Source organism: Anomalospiza imberbis, chromosome 9, assembly GCF_031753505.1.
Source record: "Anomalospiza imberbis isolate Cuckoo-Finch-1a 21T00152 chromosome 9, ASM3175350v1, whole genome shotgun sequence".
In the NCBI taxonomy this organism is placed as follows: Eukaryota; Metazoa; Chordata; class Aves; order Passeriformes; family Viduidae; genus Anomalospiza; species Anomalospiza imberbis.
Window position 1 is genome coordinate 28,577,358 of NC_089689.1, and position 26,288 is coordinate 28,603,645.

At 43.1% G+C, this 26,288-nt stretch overlaps 1 protein-coding gene and 1 long non-coding RNA gene across 12 annotated transcripts in view; one reads left to right on the forward strand and one right to left on the reverse strand.

Annotated features, from left to right (window-relative positions):
• NFIA (nuclear factor I A) overlaps positions 1 to 26,288 on the forward strand; it is a 409,015-nt gene that overhangs the window by 85,979 nt on the left and 296,748 nt on the right. The window lies entirely within an intron of this gene.
• On the reverse strand, positions 5,063 to 15,652 carry LOC137478825 (uncharacterized). The gene is made up of 3 exons (XR_011001832.1): positions 8,616 to 15,652; positions 7,072 to 7,204; positions 5,063 to 6,605 (listed from the first exon to the last, which is right to left on the reverse strand). It is a non-coding gene; the product is annotated as an uncharacterized lncRNA (long non-coding RNA).

The window sequence follows — 26,288 nt, forward strand, 5'->3', positions numbered from 1 at the left end:
AAAGTCCTAGGATTTATGTTCCTTGCATCACTCAGATATATTTGCAAATGGTGACGCATACTCCTAGATTTTCACTCATAAAAATGCTGCTTGTGTTTTGGAGTTTCTTAGAAAAAATATTTTTAAATCACTTTCCACCCTTAAGGGCCATTTGAAATTCACACTCCCAAGGCTGTAAAACAACACTCCAGGTTTGGTTTTAACAGGAAAAAGGCAGGAAGCTGGGTTTTAGTACACTGCTCTCAGAACAGTAGGTGATTCTGAAGACAGCTTTGGTGCAAGCTCTGAATATCCCATCTTGCACTGGTCCAAGCAAGGCCAACATATTTCATTTTTTGCTTTGGCTTTCCAACATTTAATTTTATTAGCTGGGGGGAAGAAATGCGGACATAAACTTTTAATGGGAGCGTATGAGGAGTGTCATATCAGGAGCAATTACAAATACAAGCTGTGTAATGTAAATCTACAGGCACTCTTTAGAAACCACAGGCTTTGGTTCTGTGCATTTTAATGACCTCAAACATTCTTTCCTGTCAGTAAAAAAATCAAACATTCTTGTCTCAGTATAAAACCAAACACTTTGTCTTCAGTGTGATGTGTACCTAGGAAATACTTTTTAGCGTGACTCTTTGACTAGGGATCGAACCCAGCACCTCCCTCTCTGAAAGCACAATCTGCAGTTTGAATTTTGAAGCTGCTGCCTTGGCCCATGGAGGTCCCCACTCCAAGGTGAGTGATCCATCACTCAGGGCTCTGGCCAGGAGCACCTGCTGCAGTGCAGGTCATCCTGGGAAGGAGGAGATCAGTCCACAGAATCAAACCATAAAATGGTTTGGGTTAGGAGGGACCTTAAATCTCATCTCATTCCAGTCTCTTTCCACTATACCAGGTTGCTCCAAACCCTGTCCAACCTGGCCTTGGACCCTTTCCGGGATGGGGCAGCCACAGCTTCTCCAGGCACCCTGTGCCAGGGCCTGCCCACCCCCACAGGGAAGCATTTTCTCTTAATATTTAATCTAAACATACTCTCTGTCAGAGGGAAGCCATTCCCCCTTGTCCTCCAGGGCCCTGTAAGTAGTCTCTCTCCAGTTCTATTGTCAGCTCCTCCAGGTAGTGGAAGGCCACATTTAGGTCATCCCAAAGCTTCTCTTTTCTGAACATTACGAAGCTTGTGGACCCCAGCAAGCTGAGTGCAGATTTGTGAGTGAAGGGTTGAGCGAGGCAACGCTGCTTTGGGTCAAAAGTCCAAAACCCCCCACCCTTTCCAAGGGGCACACTAATACCCAGATGGATTTGGTTGCTTCCCTTTACTTTTCCTGGTACTTAGGCTGACTTCTGTTGTTATAAGTACTACTAATTAAGATCACCATGATTGCAATGAAACCTGATTCTGCATGAGTGCCATATGTTCTCAGGGGATTAGGTGTGGGTGCTGCCACAGCTCCTGGGACCGCAGCGCTGTGTCCTGCTCTCCAGGGAGCTGCATTGGGATCTCAGCCCTCACAACTCTTCCATCAGTCCAGGAATGGGGGACCCCCATGGTTTTGCCACACGAGCACCAGGGAAGTGGATAAACTGGATCAGGGTCAGGCTTCTCTTTCTCTTGTGGCAGCTGGGGGTAATGCAAGGATGTGGATAAGACATGGTGGTCCCAGACCTCCTTGGGCTACGCTGGATGGGGTAGGAAGGAGAGCAGTGTCCATTGCCCCAACCACCAGCCCACACTGCATCTTTTAGGATGGGCTGAAGGCTTGACTTCCCACTGAGAGGATGACAGCTGGAAAATAAGGAATTAATGAACCCCTGCTCCACATGCTGCCATGCCCCACAACTCCCTCTGCCACCCTTGGAGCCTCTGTGGAGCTGTGACACTTTCAACATGTAGGTATCATGAAGGACTCAATTGATTGTTCCTGGCACCTGTTATAACACACATTGTTGCTGTTTTTCAAGGTGAAGATTCTCTGGTATTTTGCAAACGCCCCCCAAGTGGTATTCCAGTCTTTCCATCCAAGGAGAGTCTTTCCATTCATTGTACTTTGTCCTGTAAAACTGCAATTAAGGGAGACAAAATGGTGAACATCATATTGTGCAGCTTCTGTTTTAGCCACAGCTGACAACAGGACTGGGAGAAGGGAATTGGATCTTGATTTCCTATAGGATGGAGCAGCATTGCTGTAGCCCTTCTGAGCTCAGGGATGTAATTACAAAATGGGTCTATAAACAAAAATTCACCATTATGGAGCAAATAAAACCAAAGGGTAGTTAATCCAGGATATATCACACATCAAATTAAATCTCACTTTGCCTGCAGTAATAACAGAAATAATTCATTAAGATAAACCTCTAGATTATGCACAGCATCTGGAGATAGAATTAAGACCTTAGCTGTGAGTGCCTGTGCACGCACACTCCCTTCCTCCCCCCTCCAAAAAATGATGCCAGTATAAAAGGCAGTTTAGAGTTCATTGCTGAGCTTTTCCCATCCATTTCTTTCCAGCACTTACAGAGAAAACAAATGTGATTTCAAAGGAGAGCTGTCTCTGGAAGGGTAAAAAATTCCCACATCCTTTACCCTGTGAAGGAATGTAACATGATGTAGGGGCCCCTGTGCAGAGTCAGGAGCGCTCAGAAAAATGTTGACGTGCAGCCTTGGAACTTGATCTAACTTCTTATGGAGGCAGTGTGAGTTTTTCCATGTATTTCAACAGAAGCTGAAGGAGGCCCTTCCGTCCTTTCTGCTTCACCTGTTTGGTGGAAATAATGCTGCTGGTGAAACTGTTCGTGGCCTGTGTGAAATGTTTGTTATCTCAATGCTGACCATGGGATGACAAGATCTGTCTGAAGAAGTTTGGTGTGCTAATAGAGCTAGAACTGAATCTGCATCCACATTCAGTCTGAAGGTATCCCAGAATCACACCTAACTGGCATTCTTGGTCCTGTCATGGACCAAGGAAGAGCAGTGCATTGCTCTGCAGCTCACATTTAGCAATTTTCAATTAAATCTGTCATTTTAAAGCAATTTCCTCCTATAATCCTGAATAATCTTAAGACTGGACAAACTGACTTGAGGTAAATAAAATCAGATCACAAAGCCTTAAAAAATCCTCAAGCCAAGATGGATACAAAACTCCTTTACCATTTCTGTGGGCTCTTTGGGACAGAAATTCTCTCTTCCACATCTGTTTTCATAACTCTGGTGCAAGCCCACTCTTAGTACTCTGCATCAGCTCTTACAGCTGTCAGGAATGTGCCCCTGGAAGCTCTCAAATACTTTGACTTCCCATTGGATGTTATTGCTGCTCCTGTTCTTTTTCCAGACCTTGCAGAAAAAAAAGTCCTTAGGACATGTCCAGGCCACTGTAACAGATCATGCTAAAGAATATGCTTGACAAATCTCTGCCAGGAACAAGCCAGCTTTTGGACAGAGGCTCTCACAGGGGATTTCTCCAGGTCCAGACCAGCCCTGTTTTCATGAACCCATCAGCAAACCGTATGTTAAAAATTCTTACTGGCAGGAATTATAATGATATAATTGGTAGAGTGGAGATAAATCAGCCCTCATTCATTCCTGAAGACACTATTACATTCAGACAGTTCATTTTCTTCTGGACCTTTCTAGAAATGCCCTGACACCTTGTTTCCCATCTGTGCCCTGCAACAGCTGTTACAGCAAATGGATTTTTCTATGGCTCATAGTGAGTAATGGGGGGCTATCAATTAGTGCATGCTTGGGAGCTCCCAAGGAACAGCAGCCATCATCTAATTACATTTCTAATTAAGGTTACAGGAAGACCAAGACCAGTAAAGAATAAATGTGTGGACTTGCAGCAAAATATGTATTTGGAGAATACCAACAGGGCTGCCCCAAATGTGTTAGAGAGCACAAGACAAACCGAGGCGGTCTGAAGGCCTCAATGAAAGATGAGCGTACACAAAGGAACTGACAGCAAAGCCCTGGGAAAGGACAGCGACGTGCTGGAGATGCAGGCACGAATCCAAAACAGAGAAAAGGCCCAGCAAAGGGTGCCTGAGAGAGCAGATCAAGAAGACAGGATCAGAGGGAGTGGGAAAGCCACAACAAAAGCCAAGGCTGGGAACTACCAGGTCACAGTATGTGCTGCAGCAGGGCTTTAAAACCTCCATCAGTGGAAACAGGGACTAGCTACTAACTCAAAAGCAAGACACTATGGAATGGGCTTAATTTTTTTTTTTCCTCTCTGTAAAATCTGGCGGCAAATGTCATAGGATTCTAGTTTCCACGGAAAAAAGAAACCTGCTGAGGTCCACTGTTCTCGAAGGTTCCTGCCAGTCTAAACCACTGCCAGGCTGGATGTTAACAACAGTCTCCATGTTAAGTCAGAAGTAAAATCCAATCTTTACACTAAGGCTGAAGCCTGTAGATTAAACAGAGAAACTCTTACAGAAGTAGAGTTCAGACTTTGGTTCTAGATATGACCCTGCTGGCTTCCAGGTGTGGAATTCAAACCACCAGCCAGAACTCAGTGTCCAGACTTGCAGAGTCTGATCCAAGCTGACACACATCATATCACTTGAGCTTGAAAAATAAGTAATAAATTGCTCAACAGGCTTCTCACTCAGACCCCTGTTAGTTTTTTTACTGCATCTAGGACATAAAAAGATCTACATAGCCAGATTTTTTCGTGTTATTTTTTGTTTCCTCTTCAGTTTGTGAGCAAATTCATCAATTCACTTCCATCAAGTGGGAAAAGCAATTTAAAAAAAACAGGGTCTTGCTTGACATATGGGTTTGATTCATGCTGATTGTCAGCAAGAGGCAGGAGATACAAGTGAACAGGGACAGAGGAAATCTCCAAATCTTTGGAAAAGGAGGGTATTGTGTTAGTTGTGTCACTTGGAAGGTAAAATGAGGAAAGATCACATGGGCTTTTTGCTTTTCCCGCAGATGGAGAGGGCCAGGCTTTGCAGCACTGCTTTGCCTTCCATGTTCTCCAGCAGGTTCATTTATCCTTTTGTACCCTGCCCGTGGAACATGTCCTATGGACTCCTGGTGGAAGGTACCGTGCCCATTCAGGGGGATTGGAACTGGATGACCTTTAAGATCCCTTCCAACCCAAACCAGCCAATGACTCTATGATCATCACTGGTCAGCAAGCCCACAGGAATGAGAAAAGCAACCTCTACATGCAGATTTCTTTCCCAAGCCCAGAATCAGAAACTTTAGGGATTTGCCTCTTCCCTCACAGAGACCTTATAGTATTTGAGATACCCTTGCATCCCAGTCCTGGACTGAAATTAAGAAAAGGTACTTGTTCATTGCCTTCTGCAAACTAATACTCCTTCCTCTTCTTTTTTTTTTTTTTTCTTTTCTTTTTTTCCCCCCAGTTTCCTGCGTGTGCTGATCAATTCAAATACCAGATTATTCCTCAAACATTCCTCATTTGTTTATTTGTCCATTCCTATAACTGCCTTGTGTCTCTCAGGCTTTTCTGACCATACCTTTCCATGTGATCATTCCCTCCATGGCGATGCCAGCACCAGGATAAGGGTATTTCAGCCTCTGCAAGGTAACTGAGCTCCCACACTGAGCACTGACACTTGGAGTTTTGAAACTATCACTTGCTTAATAACTCTACATCCGTCATTCTTGGATGAAATCCATGGCAAACAGAATGTGAGAAAGTGAAAACTAATGAGCGTCTTCAAGAAAGGATAGGGAGCTTCTGTTATTTCATTTAGTCCTAAGAGTTTAACTTCTGCCACCTCCATCACATTTCCAAATGGTAACTAAAGGTTGTTACTTTTTCAAGTTGTGCTGTGTAGCACATTTCATCAATTAAAATGCACCCTCAATGTAAAATCACAACAGGGCCAGCCTGGCATGAAGGATGCTATCATGTCATGGTTTTTTTCTGCTTTTAAAGGATACTTTTGTCTCAAATTGCTGAGATCTTTATAGAGCAGATTTAAATTAAAGAAAACACAGATTTAAATATAACCATGGAAAGAATACAACATGCCTTCATCTTGGAGTACTATGCAATTTACACTCTGAGTGGAGAGAACTCTGCTTTGTGTGCTCTCGTTTCATGCTGTTTCTAATGGTGATTATTAACTGGCTTTGTACTGAGAGGACATAAATATCTCCTTTATTATGTGGGGTGTTATGCAATGACCCCATGTGGGTCTGAAGCTTCCATAGCAGTGCTACCAGATTGCACTTTCCAGGCAGTTGAGGAGGTTTGGATGAAAGAATCAGCATTGCACAGCAGCTAGAGGAGGAGGGTGAGGATTAGAGTACCCAGGGTCTGCTCCCAGATCTGTGCTAGCTCCTACAGCACCTCTGGTACAGCCTGTGCTCCACTGCCCAAGGTACTTGCTGCTTCCCACCCTCTTCCACATACCTGGGATTAATAATGTTTGGGGGCAGATGTTTTGTGCAGTGCATTAGTGTTTTCACCCATTGTCTGGTCTTCTGGCTGCACCTGCACAGCTGTTTTTCCAGTTCTGCACTGCTACACCTGAGGCTGCTCAGCAGACCTGAACCACCCTCTGTCCTCTGTCTTCCTTGGTTCTGTTTCATCCCCTGGGTTTGTGTTCATGAGAGCTGAAGAAGAATAGAACTGGTGAAGGATGAAAGCAGAAAAATGCAGTTTGATGTGTGAGTTCCTAAAGTTACCAAAACTTCAGTCAGGTGACAAAAATTCACATTGCAAGGGTTCCAGTTTAGCCTTTTTTACCAGTGTACAGAAATGAAAACAGAAGTCCTTTCCCTGTTACAAGACAGCAACTTTGGTTTCTTTGCAGGTCCTTGTTAATTAGACAATGCCTAAAAATCCCAAATTGAACAGAAATTAAGTCAAGCATCTTGCTCCATGCACAACCAGCATTCCAGGTTTTCCCTTTCATTTGCTCAGGCTGAACTTTGAGCATTTTTGCTGCAGTTGATACCAGGTAACAATATCCTATAAAAGTCTGTACCTAATGAAAATGATAAATATCCCCTGGCAGAGAAGGCAGGTGTGTTACTGGGTACCCAAATTAGACTAGTTTGAGTCAGGCATCAGAAGAAGGAGACATTTAGGAAACCTCTTCCCAAGGGTACATCTACAGTCAATCCTACTATGGTGCTGGCTCAGCTATATGATCCCTAAGTGACATTAGGACCAAGGGCACTGATGGAAAAGACTTGCCCCACTATCCAAAGTGCATCTTCCCTGTGCTGGAGCAGAAAAGCAAAGCTGAAATTATCTTCAAACCCCACAACATTCAAAGCTCTGAGTTATTTAGCAATGTGCTGAAACCAAACTGAATGATGATCTGTGGTTTTGTTTAAAGTTAACATTTAATTTATTTTCTTTGGCATCAGACAAAACTATACATTGAAGATTTCAGCTGCAGTGATCAATAGGAGAGATGGGTCAGCCAGGTAGATAAATGCAAGCTTTGCAGATCTACATGGTAATTGTCATATAGCTGCTCTGCACCAGCTTATGCTAGCTAAGAATATGGCCTTTCATTTCTATTTTAGTAAAGTTCAGGAAAGTTTCAGGTAGTAATTTTTCTGCTGATTTTCACTCTCTCTTTGAGTGAAGACTGACCCTCCACAGAAACCTGAAACTGTTCAAAGCTGATTTACACAAAAAGTACATTGATTTTTCTAGAGGAACAATTTTGCACGACCTCAAAGTCCCTGAATTTCCCAAGTGTGGATGGTACGAGTAAATAGAGAACTCGATCTCCTCTGAGTCTATCAGCAATGCCTGGAATCATTTGTATTCACAACAGTCTTCCAGGCTGAATGCAGGACCAGGATTTAGGTCTGATGGAACGAGGTAGGGACAAAAGTAGGTCAGGCTTGGAATCCTGCTTTACCAGCCTGCACGCCTCAGGACGAGTGCAGCTCCCCAATGTCTGCAGGGCCAGTGATGATTCCTATCTGAATCAGTACTTTAGATTCCACCAGCAAAATGATGCACTGGCTCTATTTTCACAAGTCTGCTCAAGTGCTTATGAAATAGATTTTTGGTTTTATCTGTGTGTCCTTCTTACTGCAAATACTGTGCGCTCAGAAAGAGAAAGAGCAATTTTTTCTATTGATGGAGCAAGTGAACAGCCATTCATTTACAGAGTATCTGTGTGTTCTGTACAATTCAAATGCTGCCTATTCAGCCAGTCAGATATCTTTGTTCTATGTCCAAGTAGGCATTTATTCATCACTACATCACCCTGCCATTCAAAGGCTCAGATGTTTAAAGATATATATAGGCGATATTTGGCTAGCACTGGCATCCCTGAATGGCTTGGACAGCCAAGTCCCATCGGACATCTAAGTCCTTTTGTTAAAGGCAACAGAAACCCAGGCTCTCGGGGCTGACTTCAGGCACCTACACCACTTGGACTGTATCTCTGAGATGTTTAAAGGGTCTGTTTTCTGATACTGTAATGAGCACATGTAGCATGGACAGATGTATGCATATCATGGGATGGGCATATCCAGTGGCCTGTCCTGCATCCTGAAATTCACTGGTATAAACCCAGAATACTTAATCCTCTCATAGAAGTTGACTGAGAAGCCACAGCTGGTGTGTTGCAGTTGATGCTTATTAAACACATAATCATTTCAGTCTTACCTGGTGCTTCCCCATCTGTCTGTATCTTCTCTGTAGCTCATCTTCCACCCAGACAGCAGCTCCTTGGGATAGGGAATGTTTTTCACTGAGTTTATACAGACCCAAGTACCACACAGCTCCAAACCTGCACTAAGGCTGAGACAATGGCACTCACTAAGGAAACTTCCCATGTTGTAGAAGAGGATTATTTTCAACACCTCCATATGATGGCTTTGCTTGGAGAGTTACTTGGAAGTCAGGTATTTAGGACCAGAGCTTTTGATCTCCTAGTCTGACCTCCTGTATACCACAGATTGTAGACATTCATCCTTTTATTCCCAATGGGAGTAGAGTGATGTATGTTTGACTGGAGGTTAACTCCTGGAAAGGCATCCAGCCTTGTTGGGATGAGATCAAAGCGAAAAAATTAGGTGTTCTTGTCTCTGCAATAGTTTGTCCCAGTGATCCACAGTTACCACAGCTGAAAGTCTTGTGCCTGTTCCCAGTTCTGGTGAATTCTTATGGATGGGCTTGTCTCAGCTGGACAGTTGTATCTTAAAGAGGTTGAATAATAAGAGTAACAGTAATGAATAAGCACCTCATAACTATTTATATGACATTTGCATCCAGTGAGGCAGCATTCCAAGTGTCACAGGTGTTGATATCAAATTGAGAGTGGCTCTGGCTCTCTTGGCAATAATAAAAAAGCTGCCAGTCTTCTTCCTTCACCAACATCTACTGTCACCTCTAGAAAACCACAAGTTTCATTTGCTTTTACTTTGGTTTCCAAATAAACAAAGATCTCAACCTTTCTTAGTTCTGCAAGTTGTGTGACACCCCTGCATGAATACCTATGTATCCCATAGTGCAACTTCCCATTTTAACTTGGGATTAAGTGGTCCCTTATTATTTCCTGAGTTTGTTCAGCACTCCAGAGGAGCTCCCTTCTCATGGAGCACCTTTACATATCACAGTGCCAGCTGAGCAGGCTAGCACCAAGGTCCCTTGTCCTTCTAGTCCCTTCTTCCCTCCTCAAAGGTGGCTTTGCCCATGGGAGGTCAGGAGCACAGACAGGAGCACAGACACGCACAGCACCAGGTTCCATCTCCAGCTCGTTGTTGTGTGTGTGTGGCTTTTTGGAACCAGCTCAACATATGTGAAGGAGAGTTTAACCAGAAAAGGAAATATAAGCAAAGTGGTTGCATCCTTTTGCAATCAAGTATTTTCAAGGCTGGCCGTCATGTGTTTAATGAGAAGACTTTTTCCAGTTACCAATGAATAGTTTTATTTTACGTAATTGCAACCATTTCAGCATAGCAATTAAGATAGAATGTTACCTTTGGGATGGGATCAATTAAAGGTTTGAAAATTGAATTTGGGATCATGATTAGTCTCTTATACACTGCTTTAGTATTCTAAAATATATAATTGTATCATTCAATCCTTTTTCATACATATAGTAAATATAACATTTCAAGGTTTCTTTTTAAGCAGAAACAGATTTTTAGAGGCCTACTGGTAACTAAAACCATAGCAAAATAGGAGAAAAGGGCTTCCCCTATTTGATTAGAGGAGATTTTAAACTTATCATACATGAAAATGTTGAATTTAGTATAATTGGTTGTTGGATTTCTTCAGAATTGAAATCATTATGCCCTGGCCACATTCCAGGACATCTTTATTTTATTCTCTCTTCTTTCTTTTTTTTTTTTTTTCTCTAAGTTACAATTCAAACCAATGTGTAACACACTATAATGTTGTAGTTGGTCATGTAATGTCACCAAAGCTGACTTCAGAATACAGACAAAGGACTTCATGTACCCCAGTGCTCCACCAGTGGAAAATTGATAGCAGCATGAGATATGCTATTACAGGCTTTTTTTATACCTCCAAATTTGTGCTGACTAAAGTGCTTTTGTGCCTGCATGGGGGAAAAAATCTGTCTAGAAGAGGCTGGAAGCTTAAAACAAATGCAGCATGGAGGGCATAGATTCTTAAGCAGGACTGTGTGAATTTAGCTGGAGCTCACTAAATAACAACCCAAGTGCTTTATTTTTGTCAATTACTATTTCCTGAAAGGACATGAATCACAGGGAAAATGATCAAGCAGCAAAGAATAAAATTCTCTCCAAGACCAAAAAAGTAAAATGAAATAGAAGAATTAAGCAGTGTTTCCTAACTCTTGTCAGTCCAGAGTGGAGTTATTGCCAGGTTTGTACACACCACAATCTATTCAAGCATTACTGAGAGATAGGAGCCAGAGATGCACTTTGAATGCCAATTAAGTGTGCACTTTCTTCCAAAGCAGCTTGAAAAAGTCAGCGTGACCATGGATATACGCCCCCTTCCTCCACCCTCCTTCTGAACATAAATAAATCAGCCAAATAGCACCAGCGCTGCTGCCCCCACACCCAAACTGGAGAGAAAAGGCCAAAATAAACATTATTAGTCGTGAACATTTCACCTCATCTTCTGTGGCAATATTGGTGGGGTGTCTCAGGGACCAGACAATGAATAGCAAAAGGCTTTTGCCACTGCATGTGTTTTGGGTGACTTTGCAGATCCCTGGACAGTGGAGTTGCCCTTGGAGAGCCATGATGGCCATAATCCTTCCTTTACTACAAACAATGCCTTTCTGAAATTTGGGGAATGAAACTGGGGGCTGTTTCTCTTCCCATGTCAAGGCACCACAGGCAGGCAGCCCTGAGGAACTGATCCTTCCTTGCAAGACCAGCTGCAGGATTGTGACACTTCTACCTTGCCTGCTGTGCTCCACAGAACATTTTCTCCTCTTCCTGGCTCTCTGATGTCACACGCTCATTTTCCTTCCCACTTCAAATTAAATGTGTTCTCTCTCCATGCATTTCCCTTTAGCCCTGGGCAGAATGCAATCCGTGTCCCTGTGCAGTACACAACCCCAGCACTGCCTGAACAAGCAAATCTCTTTTTTCCTTAAACACAAGGCTGGGTTCTCCCTCTGACCTGCCAGGGCTTGGCTTTGAATTTTCATGTGAATCACAAGGTGCAAGGTTAGCTGGTTCCAGACAAGGTCACTTCCATGCACGGCAGTGACAGTGGGAATGAGTAACCTCCATCTATCCACAGCTCTTGCTCCTATTTATCTATAGTTTTATTGAAGAATTCTTCTCCTCCACACAGATAAATCGAGCTGACATCCTGAGAGGTAACTAAATAGCAGTTGCAAAACAAATGGACCAATAGTCTCTTTAGCCGAGTCAGTGTGATCAGAATATATCCTTCAGAATAAAACACCAGTGGATGGGGTATGGGAGTCCTCCAGATGGCCGAGTGGATAGCTTTCTAGGGTCAGCATGAATATTTAAACAGCATTTTCTACAGTGCAAGCATTAAAGGCACAAAGTTGGAGTTGCTCGTGGTATCCATGGAACCCAGACTGTGAGCAAGGATACCTCTTTACCAAAGAAAAAGGCAAAACAGCCAGGCTTTTTGATTACTGAAGTATACAGGAAATACATTTATTTATTTATGTGTTTTAATCATGCAGGCTTTTCAGTGATGGGGTTTTTCATGCTGGTTTTGTGCTGGCTGACAACGGTACCCGAGACTCGCCACGTTTGGAATCAGTGTTGGGGAGACATCAGTGGTAGCAAAGTGTTAAAATCGGATTACAGATGGTTACAGTGGTTTCAAGGAATGGCAGTTCCTTCCACAGAGGCTGGGCCAGGCTGTGCTGGAGCTTTTGCAGATTCCTCAATTGAATTTAGCTGACCCTGCTTAGCAGAGACACACAGAACCCAGGGGGCATCACCTTATGCAAAACAAGGCATTTCCCAGGCTGTTTCATACCATGCCAAGTGATCACTCTTTCCCCAGAAAGATGCATGTGCAGGGGTGGCACTGAAGTTGGGAGACCATAATTATTCCCTGGACTTCTTACTCTGCTTTCCCAAACAAGAAGTGTTTTTCACTTACAAGCTCCATTTCTTTCCTGCCAGGATGCCACTCCTGTATCCCCTAGAATCCTGATCCTGTACCCCCACTCTCAACAATCCTTTCACCAGCAAGCACATGCTTGCTGTCACCTAAAGAACCCCCTTCCAAAAATATCCTGCTTCCTTTAATCCCTCTCTTTAAAGAAAAATACAAAGAGACATGAGTTAATGCTACCACGAATCCAATAACCACACCACCATCCTAAAATTATACTGCCATGGCCTCTGGGATTAAATCACCCAAGGGTTCTCAGACTACTCCTAAAAAGTCCATGAAAAGCCACTAGTAAAGCAAACCTACTCTCCATGGCCTTAAATTCCCTGTGTATGGATCTTCACTTCCAATGGAGGTTAGCAAAGTGAGGAAAGACTGAAATCCATTTTCCAGCTCCGTGCAAGGTCCGAATTCATGCAGAACTATTATATAAATAAATAGCATCATTCTAAAGGCCTTCAAAACAGGTCTGGGTTTGTTGATGCTCACCTATATTTTGTAATGGGATCATTCCCATGTCTTAGCCTTGTTCTGAGATATTCCCAGTCCGGATCAGAATTTTGGAAGTGTAAGCTATAGATCAGCAGGTCCCTGGTTGCTCTGTATCACCCTGTTGATGTTAGTCTTGGAGCCAAATGTTTTGAACAACGTGATTTCAATTTTCTTAAAAAGTAGGTGAGTAGACTGAGATAAAGGGAGCTGTGAGCCAGGTTTTCTCAGCACATAGTACTATTTCCAAAAAAAAAATTATTATCTAACAATGATCACTGCAATCTACATGTTGTTTCTTTGATCTTTCAAATAATGCTTTGCTAAACCAACCTCTTGTGATTTCTTTTGTTTTCCATCTGTTTGGCTGAGGTTAGGCCTCACAGCAAGTGCAGTGCCCAGAATGTTTTCTACTGTGAGCTTTATTCCAGAACTTAATACCCAGGGTTACTGCAAGGTAACCAGGAAATAAATCTTTCTTGTTTCCTTTCCTACCTTCTTTCTTCTCATAACTGCAGCAAAGACATGACAAATACAATTAATTTAAAGTGATTTTTTAAACCTATCTCAGAAAGCTGCTTTTAAAAAAGTCAAGCCTGCTGTACAAGTACACCTGGTGTATAGCTGCACATGTACCTGTCCTCTCAGACATTTGGCATGTGGTGATACTTCTCTGATACACAGCTATCTTCTGGCTCCAGGATGCAGTGATGAAGCGGGGGATTGCACAGGTTCATCCTGGTTTGTGCCAGCTCAGCCCAGGGAACCAAGGAGGGAGGGGCACAGACCTCTGCTCAGACACCACACATTAAGTACAAGACCTTCCTCCTCCTCCTCCCAAGACCCTGCTCCTACTTATTTCAACTCTGTCCTTTGCCAAGGAGAAAGGAAGCCAGCAGGATTTGCTTTGAAAGCTCCATCCTTTCCCTGATCCCGCACTGCCCAGCTGCAGTCCCGGGACATTTCCTTTGGCTGGGGGCTAGGCAAACAGTTTTCTCCTCAACCAGCAGACATCCCTCTGCTTCCTGAGCCAGCCTTGGGTGCTACTCCGTGATTGGGACCATCTCTCCCGTTCCAGACACCAGTGAGCTACATCTGGGTTAGATTTAAATCTTCCTCTTGGCCAAAATCTTTCCTTTGTTATTTGAAATAACTGTTTCCATCCCAGAATCCTGCCCATCTTCCCTTTCTGTCCGTGACAGAAAATAAAAACAGAAACAGCACTAAAATACATCTCTAAAAGTTGTCAGAGGGTGAATTAACACATTTTATTTGGTAAATATGATTATTTGTGGGAATATTGCCTTTGAAACCAAATCAGCAGGAGGAAGGGGCTGAGTTCTTCTGCCTGGTGCTCAGCTGATGAGTACCTAAGTCAAGTTGTCAGTGCTCCCCTTTGCAATCTGTGGCCAAAAACCAGGCCCATAAAGAAAACTAAATTGCATTCAAGATGGGCATATTCTTGTCCACTGGCTGGTAAAGGATATTAATATGATCAAAATTCTGGGGTAGGTGTCTTAAGTATCTCCTCTTAGGTAAGATGACTGAACCCAAACCAAAAGCCTTGCAGTGCACGCCACCAGGCCGGACACAGGGATGAAACAGGCTGGAGTTACCCACTGAAACCTGATTTCCAAACCAGCTGTACTGCAGGCTTTGTTTTCTCACATGGGATGGTATCACCAGTCACAGATCAATACTGGTGCTAAACAAAGTCGTGTTGAATTTCTGAGGCAGTGCCATGTCTGGCGTAGCTTCCTTGCAGCTCACAACACCGGGGCCAGAAGTGTGGTGGCAAGTTTTCTGTTCCAAGCAGGAAAAATGGGGAGGTGACGAAATGAGGATCTGCCCAAGGCTCTGGAAAACTGGAGACAGATGATGGTGCACTGTATTAGGCAGGCACATGTTGATGAGTGCAAGAGCAAGCAGTGATGGCTCCCAGCAGCAGGGACATTTGCTTCCCTACAGATTGAAGGGGTAGCTCGTTGGAATCTTTATACACCAGAGACCCTATAAAAATAATATGCAGGAACTGTTTTGGAGTGGCTACTTTTAATAAGCTGAAGGGAGCAGTTGCCCTCCTGAAAATCAGGCACCTCTTGACCTACTTCTTAATAGGAGCTGAAATCAAAGACCCTTTATGCTGCTGCAAGTCTGAAACTGGGAAGCTGTTCCAGCAAGGAAGAAGTCCTGAGGCACCTCTCCTTGTCCCTTATATGTTCTTTCTAGCCTTTGGCTACTCATGGAAAGAAATGCCTTTCTACTTAAACATAGTTTGACTAATTAATCCATTCCATCTGTTCCTTCCTCCCAAAATGTAACCATGACACTGAAGTTTCCGAAACAGATTTGGTTCTCATATTGATAAACAGGTCACAGAAAAACAGGAGTGTGGGGAAAGGGATGAAGGGAAATGTTGAGATTTTAGCTTTTATTTCATCCTGACCAGCTTCTGATGCTTTCATGCAGATGGTGATTTATACAGGTGCTGCGTACATGCGGGCAGTCAACAAACACACTGAGATTGTTCATGAAACCAGATCAGGAAAGCCCATCAGTGCTGACAGAAAGGCTCTGAAAGTGCAGTGTGTTATAACTGGGGGGGGGGTTGTACAAATTTCAGCAGAATTAAGCCAGTCCTTTGGGTTTTTCATGTGATTTTCCTCTTGAAACAAATAGAAATTTTCCTCTTAGAAACAAGCAGAATCTGGTGTCACCCACAGAGACTAGTAAATAGGGGTATAGTTTGATCTTTTTCTTAAAACATTAAAAAAAGAGCCAGGTAGGTTAATTTTTAACAGTTCCAAGTGCACTTGAGCTGCTTTGACACTCCCCAGTTCACACTGCTGCAGAGTTGAGAGCAGCCCTGTGCCATGTGCAAGTTTGCTTCTAACAAGTTAGCCCTGCTCATGGAGATCAAACGCCCTTTATCTGAACCGACAGCAGGTAACTGATCAAATATTACTGAGTCTGCCTTTAAATTTTAACCTGCAAGACTTACAATGCATCCTGTCGGATTTTATGTTTCGTGACACAGTGTGCCAGAACCAGGCAGTACAGCACAGCATAATGCAACGTGACAGCTAAATTCAAAGGAAAAGACAGTTCTCCTGCAACAATTAACCACTCTGGATACTTGGAGTGCTTTGGAGTTACAGCAGCCACCAAGGAGTCCCCATAGCAGGCCTGTCAGCTGCAGGGATGCCCATCTTTTTTGAAGGCTCGAAGCCAGGCTGCTGGTGCTTGTTTCCTGAAATTTGTTGGGTTTGGGATAAAAAAAAACTTTGAATGGGTTGTTTTTTTTCTTTGTGTTCTGGTTAGTTGCTCCTCTTGGCAATAGATTGTCCATGTTATTGCCCCATTGCAAAAGTATAATAATATTATTTCCAAACTTGAAGAGAAAATAGTAAAAAATACATTCTCTAATGAGATAAGTGTGCTCCGTCCAGACTGTATGTAATTTGGATAACCTTGACAACTAACACAATAAACAGTGCCATGATTTTAAGTGGGGATGAGCTAGCATGTTACAATCTCCCTGCCAAATCTAATACAGGCGCCAAGCCTTCCAGGTGTTTCATTGTGTTATCACACAGAACTAACATAATTTTTTCTTTCAGTTCTGAAGAGGTGGTCCAAAATGTTTAAACTACAGTAGTTGCAACATGTCAAAGAGGGAATTTATTATCTCAGCCCCAATAGGTCTTAATAAGCCTTACACAACTGTTTAGGCATTTATTCTATTAACGGCTGTTCATTCCAGTGGCTTCACCTGAATATTCATGATCTTACTATTCCCAGTGCTTCAGTGTAGCAGCTGTTTGAAATCCACAGCAAATGTTCAAGAGAGTTCCACAAATATAAACACCCTCACAGCTGAATGTTTGGGGCCTGTGCATTGCAGAGGAGAGACATGAAACATTTATGTGGAGTGATTTTTGGAGGACGGCATTTACAAAGCTTAAATAGTCCTCGCACATTTGGGAGCACTTCAGTGTGATTGGGACATTACCATGGAGGACAAAGAGTCTGGAAGAGCCCACATCCCACAAAGATGTTACGCTTGCCTCTGTGCGATAATTCAGCGTAACAGAGGATTCCTGCTAAATTCCAGATTTGGAATCAAACCTAGGCAACTAGAATCGATGGTGGGGTGTTCTGGGTTTTTTTTTTTCCTTGCCTCATCAACATGGGATTGAATGAGGATGGAAATGGCACACACAGAAGGGAGAGAACATGAAAGTGAAAAGAAGCAAAGTGTTCAATTAAATTAAACTAAACAGAGAAGGAAACAGGTCGTTATAAATAAATCCTAAAAACATTTAAATCACCTCATTTGTGTAGGAACTGAGTGTCTAACTCGGGTCTCTACCTATGTAAACCATTTGTTTCATATTAAGTAGAAAACAAGTTATGATGGAGTCTAACCAGATAAGACACTTTAATTAGCAGGCACATGGAGGACATAAAGAATTCAAGCTCTCTCAGAGGAGTGGGGATGGGAAGTGAGTGCTCTACCTGTGGTTCCATCTGTTCTGCCACTGCCCGTGTCACTGGCATCTACAAATTGTCACAGGCGCAGGATTATTTAGGAAAAAAATTTTGCTTGTGAGGATGGTGAGGCCCTGGCACAGATTGCCCAGTGAAGCTGTGGCTGTCCCATCCCTGGAAGTGTTCAAGGCCAGGTTGGACGGGGCTTGGAGCAATCTGGGATAGTGGGAAGTGTCCCTGCCTACAGCAGGGGGTAAAATGAGATGAGCTTTAAAGTCCTTTTGTACCCAAACCGTTCTGATGATTCTGTTGCTATTGGTGGCCCCTGCTGAAATTACTGGAAGGATTTAGCCCACTTCTCACAGGACAGGTGCTCTCCTGATTGAAAATGCTTGGAGGGCACGAGAAGATGGAGTAGAGGTGCTGGCAGAGGGATTAGGGTTTGGTAATGTTGCTCTCTGCATGAAGGACTCAGAGGGGAAGCGGGAATAGTTGTGCAGTTGAGGGCAAGATTGAGATTTCTGCCGCCTTTCATAGATTTCCACAACTGTGAGATGTCTGATGCTGGGAGTGATTTTCACCACAAAAAGTGGCAAGTGGGGCAGAAACATGAGAGCAGGACTGTCTCCTACAGTGATTTGAAAACATTCCAGTTCATGAGGTGGGTCTGCATTTCCTTCCCAGAGACCTCCCTGCTTCTTAAGTCAAGATCCACATGTGGACAGATGCACTTCTGATGGAAGAACAGAAAAATAGAAACTGGAAACACAACACACAAAAGTGTTCCCCACTCTCTGAACCACTCAAATAGGAAATTTTAGAGTGACTCTGGTGGCCAATTTTCCCTGGACTTCTTTTAAAACACTGACAGATTTGACATGACAGCAACACTGAATTAAAGTTAATTAAACAGTTAAACTATAGTTACTGTTGATTAAATAGTTAAACTATAGTCAAATTGCAATAAATGTCAGTCTAGATATTGCAAATATATACACATATTTCTACATGTTGTGCATGCAAACCAGTTAAGATCTTCCATAAACTATTGAAAACAGTCATATTTAGCTTTTGTAGAAATCAGAGAAAAGGAATGGCCTTTCAAAGACTTTGCCACTGTGCAGAGCTCACAAAAAAATAGAGTTCTAGTGTTTAAAGGAAACCTTACAACAGCCCCGGGATTTTCAGTAATATACTGGGGGAGGCATTGTTCATATACAGACCTGATCTCTGTGAACAGTAACGGTTCCAGGCTAATAATGAAATAATCCATTTTTAGTAGATGAAAGAAGGGGGATCAGAAAAGTAACTTGATCCGTGGGTAATAATGGTGCCAAAAGCTTATAATGGAAAATATCTAAAGAATCCGAGACTCTCTTTGAGAGATATGAATGATTTCTTTTTTCTTGCGAAAAGTGTATGAAGAACTTGAGAAGAAGTGCCTGAGTGAATTTTATGAGAAAAAGCTCTGTTTGGGGGAGAAAGGGGCAGTGTCGAGTTGCAGCCCAAACACAGCCCAGCCTTACGTAACAGGAGGCACAGCTGAAAGATGCTCCGATGCCTGCACTTGATGCACTTGCACTTTGACTTTTTTTTTTCTTTCTCCTTCTCATTTTCTGCTCCCCAAAAATCAAAGTTTATAAATCTGCAAGAAAAAGTCCAATTTTCCATCTATTAACATGCTCCATGATTCATACTCTAATGATCATTCAGCAGCAAGAAAACACGGGCTAAAATCACAAAAATCAATGCAACACTTGCTGTTTATTTCAACACGGTAAGGGTTTTGCCATTCCTGCCCAAATACTTTGATTGGGCAGTCAAACTAAATTTCATACAGATACACCACCAGCACGCACTGCTCGGCTTAGCTCACTTGTGCAAACAATCCTTACTCAGACAACCAGCCCTAATAACATCCCAGAACCTCTCCACAGAGGAAGGCTGGCAGGAGCCTCCCCTCCATCTGTGGAAGTTTTGGAACTACAGCACTGAATTCTGAAACACAGTCAGGATTTAGCCAGAACTAATGCTCTTGTACAATAGTATTCTTCGAAGTTTTTACAGGTAATCGACCTACCTATCCCTGTTTTACAGATGGGGGAGATGAGGCACCAAAGGGCAAATATTACCCACAGTTACGCAGCAGATCTGTGCTCACAGTGTGCTCTCAGCAATGCTTTGCTGTCTGTCTGGATGAGGCAGACATGGGAATGAGAAGGAAAATCAGGAAGCAGGGTTTAGGGCAGGTAAAATGGCCCTTTTGGCCATTCCCTCCATTAAAATCCTTTTATTTTCGGCAGTTTCATCAATTGCATTGCAGGCATAACATCCACCTCCCACTCAGTTATCCTGGGCATGCGGGTACTGGGTACCAGCAAGTAAATAATGACATTGTGGGTATTTCTCTGGCACAATCATTTAATGTGTATTGCAAAATTCAGCCTTTCTCTCTCTAGTTGTACACACATAAACCTCTCTACTCTGTGTGTGAGTGCATGTGTAATGCAGATAAATCATTGGATTTCAATGACTACTGGGCTGAGATTGAAATAAGAAATAGCTTGTTGATTACTAAGGCGATTAAAAGGATCATCTCATTGATTCCCACCCAGCCAGGCACAGACCTCAGTAATGAACATCGACTGGTTTAATAAGGGAAAAGGCAAGATTTACTGGATGCATGTGCTTTTCATTAGACTGAGCTGAAAGGAAATAAAAAAATGCTGACCTACCCAGTCATGGGCCACTGTGCCTCTTACTCTTACGAGTGCAGCTAGTAGAGGAAAGTAATAGAAAGCACTATGTGACTGCACAGGGGCAATACTAATAAAATTATTGAAACTAAAGTACCAGAAATTAAATTATTTTCTCACATCTATCCCTCTTTTTGGTACTTATTTCCATTCCCTTTGCTTAGAGCACAAGAATTTGGATTTACATTAAAAATGAAAGCTGACTATGTGTTTAAAAAACAGAGGCAAGGTCTCCTTCCCTTGTAGATCTCTTGGGAGATATGAGATGCCTATAAGTAGCTCATCCATCTGGGTCCATACTAGGAGCAAATGAATCTCTGAAAGATAAGCCTGAGGTTAAAAAGGCATCAGCGTGAATGTTTGTGTTATACAGGAGTTCAGACATCAGTCCTATTTGTTCTTGTAACCATCGATGGCTCTGTGAATGTCCCCTTCAGAAAGACATTTCTCAGCCTGAATCAGGTACAACTGCAGGTACTTGGTACAGGTGATGGGTGAATTTCTCTTCCTAACCAGCAGCAACACTAGCTGATTTTACAAGAAAACAAATAACTGTATTTTCACATCTGTAACTCATACCTCACAAAATTTACACCCTGTCAGAGAACTCATACTTGAACCTAACTCCTACACTGATGTGTAACCTCCTCAACATCCCAGGCAGGGAGGTCAGTAGAGTACAGGAACCAGGCTGTGCAGGAAAGATCTTGTTTCTGGAAGAGAGGAAGCGGTTCTCTGAGAATTAGAGACAATGTGGGCTGCTGAGGGAGACAAGACTTTCAGATAAACATCCCTTCACGTCACCCCCAGATTCACAGAGCCCACAGTGCTGCTGAATCACAGGGATTTTTACAAATAATCAAATACCTTGCATATCACATATATGAAACATGATGTTCTTACTTGGTAGCCCCAAGGAGAGTATTCCTTTCTAAAACAGCACAATGTGTGTTTTCTTTGCCTCAGTGAATGATGAGGAAATGATGAAATTCAGTATTGTGACCATTTTTTATTCTGCATGAGAAGTGCAGGTTTCCTGGAGCATTTAAAACCAGAGGGGCCAAAGTCTGCTTAGATCTGCAAAGTCTGCAGATCCAAAGTACTTCCACTATCCCTAGAAGTTTTGTGCAAGATCTGCCACCATGTCCCATTTTAAGGAAAGGGAGACAGCACCTGAGTAAATTAACTTTCCTTTGACTAGAGGAATTGGTACGATGCTCGCAGCTACATCAGTGCCTCTGTGAGCAGCTCCTTGTCTCTGCATCCTTTCAACATCACAGGAACTGATCTTCTTTCAGTTTAATTTCTTTTAAGTATTGTTAATGACTGTGGGATGGTACCGAGGTGACTTCATTTGAGTAATATCCCTTCCTGCCCATGTGTCCTACTAGAGTGGTCTTCTCTGCTCAGTCTTCCTGTCTTATACATCTGGTAGCTCAGTTCTGCCTCCAGGGAGCACAGGCAGAGTCACAGCTGGTTTGGGTATCTTGACTTGGTGGCCTAGGAATCAGCAGCCCTTTACAAGTGGAGTTCAAAAGAATTCATTCTCTCTCAACTGAAAGCCTTTGGGTAACAGCTCAGCAGCAGTTTGGAGAATCAGCCTCCTAAAGAACCAAGATGCTGATAAGCGATATCCTGCCTCCAGGCAGATGCTCCCAGGAACTGCTGAGCTCCATATTCAGCAAGAACTGGTGACACTGACATGACATTCAGGTGAGAGAGGCCACTGTTGAGGGCATGAATTATGCCTCATAAGTGATATCTCCTCGGGAGCTGAGAGCCCTTGTCCTCACAGGGACGTGTCCCTCAGGCCATCGCAGTGCCTGGCCTGGAGCCAGCCCTGCCAGTGCCACTCAAACCCAGAGCATCCAGTCCCTGTGCCGTAAGCGCAGCTCTGAGCGTGGCTCCTCCAAGCGCGGTTTCCCTCCCGGCTCCGCCGTGTCCCCAGTTCTCCCTGACACAGGTTGATGGCTGGATTGGATAAATGGCTGTAGCACAAGATGATGGACCAGTGGCATGAAAAGTTGTTTCAGGAGCTGTGAAATGCTGCCTGCACAGGAAGCCTCTGAGGTGCTAATATTAAACAAGTTCAAGCTCTCTGAAGCCCTTTGTGAACGCCTTTCTCTCTGCTTATGAGTGCCCTCTTTAAATCAAGCTCAGAATGGTCAGGTCAGAAATAAAATGCAGCTGAAAGGCTCCAGAAGCACTGGGAAAGGATTTCAACTCAAAAGAAATGGCTGAGCTTCCAGTCACACCAACCATCTGCCTGGTACCTGTGGCCAAAACCTACCAGAGCCCTGCCAGAAGGGAAGGGGTCTCTCACTTTGAGTCCTACCATCTTCATCCCTTTCCCAGAAACCAAAGATGCCATTTCCAGTCCTGGATACAAACTACTGATTTAAGAAATGTTGTTCATTATGCTGTAGACTGGAAAAAAGCCCACATTGTCCAGGCAAATGTTTTCCTAGATCTGATTTCTCTCCTCTGTCTACTTCCAACCAAAAGGTGCCAGCAGTCAGAGCTTCCCCTTCCAAAGCTGGCAGTGCCAATTTCCAGCTGAGGTCAGAGGTTTGTTCCTTTTGCAGAGGAATTTGGGCATGTGTTAGATTTCTTGGATGCTGGAAATGCAAAGAGTTTCTTGTGGAGGCTGTTTCTCGGTGTGATTGCTTGCTATAATGTGTGGGCACCAAGGGGTGTCCAAAGCTCTCCTTAGCCAAATATTTCCCTGCATTTTAAGATTTGCATGGGTGGGTTTTGTACTTAAGCAGCCTTTAATGTATTCAAAAAAAGGTTTGGTTGGTGGCTTACATAATCGTGTTGAATCTGACCCAGACGTGTTGTCACAGCACTGCTGTCAGAGAGAGTGAGCTGTCAGATTGAAAAATTCACTTGTAATGTAGGTTATTGGGCCCCTTCTTTCCAAAGTGCACCTTGCAGAAAGGCAGGAGTGGTAGGAACTGGAATTAAAGAGATCTCCAGCAGGGTTAAATCTTCTCCAGTCAGTGCCTCATAATGCTCAGGTAAACTTTGTTCTGTTTCAGCACTAGATTCCAGCTGATAGTTTTTTTTTTTTTTCACTGTTCTTCACTGGAATCATGGTCAGAGGTTGTAACTTCACCTAGTGGTCTGAAATTCTAGGTGTTTACTGGAAACATGCCCAAATAGGAAGTAAAAGCATTCAAGGACTCAGACTGTCTGCAGTCAGCCTTACAACACAGAGCACTGCACCATCAGGCACCATCATTACAGAGTTGATCTCTAATTAAAACCTTAAATATCAGAGATCATATAAAGGACTGACCTTTTCCACTGAGAAAAGACTCATTGCTCTTTGTTGCTAAAGATACAAGAGGTATCTTTAAAGATGTAACTTATTCTGCTCTAGTCATTGATAAGATGATCAAGTAGCTATAAAAAAACATTTTATACCACAAAACAGCAGTTACATACATTTGAAAACATTTTACTGTGTATTTCTTAGCTATTGAAACTTGAATTTTTATTATGTACCATCTCCTTTTTAAATCAATTTGGGTATTAGAGACCAAAATGTTAAGTTTGTCTTGGAGGGTATTATTTCTCAATCAAAGAATGTAATGACTTCCCAAGGATAAATCTTGCACTTGCCACGTGTAGTCTTTATAACATGGTGATCCCGCAGTGTTGTGACTGCTTGATACAGTATATCACATAATATATCTACTACCTGGATTCTCATTAGAGAGGGAGAATCAAGTGAGATTGGAAAGTGAGAGCAGAACCCTTCAGATCAAAGTAAAATGGAAAATAGCAAGAAGTAAAAAAAGCCACATTATCAGGACCTTGAATTCTCCCCAGGTTCAAATGACACTGGCAGAAAAACAGCTTAATTTCTGCCCTGACAGTCTTTTGAGGAGAGGGAGGTTAGGAAAGAAAGTTAGTTTGTTGGGAAGACAAGGGATCTGTGGAAGATATCAATCTGAACCAAAAAAATGTGTTGGTATTCTTGGCTGGAGCAATGTCTGCAGCCTCAATTCCCCAGGGCTCTCGACTGCTCTGGCTGCTTTTAATGCACTTTGCACCAACTCCAAGAAAGCTCCTCTCCCCTGCGGGCAGTGTGGAGCTCTCTCCTCTTGCACACATCACAAACACTGGCTGTTTGGAACAGTTTAGCTAAGCCAAAACTGTTCATTTGAAGCTTCATCCGCAGAGATAGCTCCAACAGTTCCACCAAAGGCAGAGAAAGGGTCCCGAACTTCCCACCACCAGTGTGTTGTACGGGCTCCAGGAGGCCCCTGATAGCCATCACTTCTGGTTTGTGTTTGTACACACACAGCTGTCTGAGCTTTGTTTCCCTTTGGTACTACTTCTCCTTCTGATAGATGGGGAATCTAACCCTGCCTGTAACAATGGACTTGATTGCTTAATTGAGCTTTGTGCTGGCTTTGCTTGCACGCAAGTGAGTTCACAGGAATTCAACATGTGTTCTAATATTTCCTCCTTCTGCACAGAATGAATAAAAGAAACTTTGCCTAAGCTGTTCAACAACTTCTCTCTTTGCTCTCTTTCTCTGGTATTCTTCAGCCTTGACACCGTGGAGCTTATTTTGCTGACCCAACTGTATAGTTTGATTTCCAGGATGGAGAAAGATGAGGCAGCAGCTTCAGTTCAGTTCTCTTCTCTGCAGCTGCCCCAGCTCACACCACTCAGTTCATTTTTACTCAGCACCTCACTCATGAAATCTGCTTTGAGTTAATCTGGGCAGTATGTCCAATACTGGTCCTCACTTACTAATTCAGCTTCATTCTTTAAATTAAATACTGCAGGGCAGAACTGATTATAAATGGTTGAGGCCACTTGCATCAGATAATTGACTGGCAACTGAACAGTCTCTCCAAGGATTCGTATGCCATGGTGTGTTCTGTCATGAAAAGAAACATTTGCTAAAGCCTGATCTCAGTGCCCTTTGCATAGGCAGGATGTGGAATAGGCCATAACCCAGCACAGACCAGGTCTCCTGTCCTGGGATGGGACATGGGCAATTTCTGAGCACAGCTGCTCATCACTGAGGCTGGAGCAGGCTGGAGGAGCTGCAGTGCTATTAATGGGCAGGGACCACTCCAGTGTGCACTCACTGTCTTCGTGACATTACCAAAGAGAACCAAAAAAAAAAAAAAAGAAAGACATAGAAAGGCTATAAATCCCATAAACTGGGGAAGATAAATTTGTGTGAAAATTCATGAGGAACCTGACAGGAAAGAGTTACTCTATGCCATTTAGTGGCGAGGAAAAACAGCCTTAGGTTTTCCATTGTCTGCAGGTTTTTCTCTATGAGAACAGAAGGTTGGGCACAAGGTGAACTGTCAGGAGGAAAAATCGAGGGAATCATAGAGAAGATGGGCCTTGTACATAATTGATCTGACAGAGTGCTGCCCACTCCATCATTGTGGCTGAAATATGCTCGGCCTCCTGTGCAATAATGCATGCGAGTTTAGCAGTGCAAGACTTGGTCTATTAGGGAGTTTGTTTAATCAGGAATGCTCCCATCCCTGCCAGTGCTCAGCGTCGCTTTGCAAACCACGAAATTTGCTCTCTGACTGGAAGAGAAAATTCTGCTGTGCTCAACACTTTCAGCAGCAGACATAAAAGCAGAAAGTGACTTTGAGTAAAATCGGGAGCTATTGGAAATAAGAGCAACACCTCTACTACCTTCAACAGGGCCAGCACTATGCTTTGTTCCCTGAAGAATTCCCTCACTGTTTCCCCCCATCAGATTTCTCTCTCCTTTTTTGATCCACTTAGTGGAAGGCGTTATCATCTCATTGAACTGTGTCACAACTGTCCCAGCAATATGGAAAATCAGAAGCTCTGTGGCCCTTTATTACTAGTTGTAAGTAGCTTTCATGTGAGAGGCAAAAGTGCCCTGAAGATTGGGGATTTCAAACCTGGAGTGTTATTACAGCCACTTAATATCACGGCTTTGCTACTGCATGATAAAGAGGCAAAGCTT